This window comes from Coturnix japonica, chromosome 5, assembly GCF_001577835.2.
Source record: "Coturnix japonica isolate 7356 chromosome 5, Coturnix japonica 2.1, whole genome shotgun sequence".
Classification (NCBI taxonomy): domain Eukaryota; kingdom Metazoa; phylum Chordata; class Aves; order Galliformes; family Phasianidae; genus Coturnix; species Coturnix japonica.
In genome coordinates this window covers 39,351,227-39,352,468 of record NC_029520.1, presented here as the reverse complement: position 1 = coordinate 39,352,468, position 1,242 = coordinate 39,351,227, and the positions used below count along the sequence as shown (strand labels likewise).

At 55.6% G+C, this 1,242-nt stretch overlaps 1 non-coding gene across 1 annotated transcript; it reads left to right on the top strand.

Moving 5' to 3' along the window:
• Window positions 1–495: 495 nt before the first annotated feature.
• On the top strand, window positions 496–568 carry TRNAT-UGU. The gene has a single exon. It is a non-coding gene; the product is annotated as a tRNA-Thr (tRNA).
• The last annotated feature ends 674 nt before the right edge of the window (window positions 569–1,242 follow it).

Genomic DNA, 1,242 nt, shown 5'->3' with positions numbered 1-1,242 from the left:
ATTTATTGGTTTATTTATCGGTTTTTATTTCTGTATAATCTGATGGATTTCAGAGATGATCTGTTCATTCTTTATAGTGACATGACCATACCAAGTATATGCAAGCGCTCGAAAAATTTAAAGCATAATTAGCTCTGCTTTGATAAACAGGTCTGTTCTTTTCCTGTTTATTCAGACATCTTCGACCTGGCTGCTCGTTTTTCATTCATGAACTGCTGGAGCAAGTGAGTTATTTGTGCCTATGGATGTCACACCTGACTTCGGGCAGCTCCCTCCGTGCTCGGGGCGGCGCTGCGAGCTCATAGCGGGGCTGGCAGCCGACGGGCCGCGGGCTCCTCCCAGCGGCGGCCGCTCCGCGGGGCATCGAACCCGGTCCAGCTGTGCGCGGGGAGCGGCGGGCAGCCCCGTACGCAGCCATAGCGCTTAGTGAGAGATCGCGTCCAGCGGGTGGTGCGGGCTGTTTGTTAGGTGCGGCTGGGGAGTATTTTGAGCGGCGGCTCCATAGCTCAGTGGTTAGAGCACTGGTCTTGTAAACCAGGGGTCGCGAGTTCGATCCTCGCTGGGGCCTGGTTTGTTTTTAACGGCTGCTCGACAACCGTCCTTATTTTAGGGCGTTTTGTTGGTGGTCGCGAACTGCGCGTATCGAAGTGGGGGGATGTTTGTTTCAAGAGCGCTCGGATGCGAGCAGTAGGGATGGAATGTGAGGGCGGCCATCGCACTGCCCTCAGTTCTGTGCTGGCTGAGAACAGAGCAGCAGCTGAGTGCCTTGGGAAAGGAGCGTGGGGGGAGGCTACAAAGGTGTCTGTACGGCTCACGGCGTGATTTCCCTGATGAGAGCTTTGGCAAAGTGCTGTTCTGGGCATTAAAAGGAACAAACTGCCCCAGAGTGGAGAATAAGCTGGGCTGGATTATCCGAGTCCTCACAGCTTGTCAGGAAGGCTGAGCTGCTGGGTTACGGCTGGGCAGAGCAGCTGCAAGCATTCTTTGGCTGCAGCCTGATGCATCGCCACAACATGCAGGCAGTGTGTGTCGTGGCCCTGCAGACCATGCAGCCCTCCTGGTTGTGTACAGCTTGGCAAGAGGGCCAAAGTGTGCCCACTGCGCTGTGTTTTGGGATTGTTGTCCTCCCGGACTCCTGGCAGGGGGCTGATGGTGGTGGTGACACAATCTGGAGCTGGGAGGGCCTGCTGTCAACGTGGCGGCTGTCAGAGGTGTGATGCCATGTGCCTGTAGTGTCTGTAT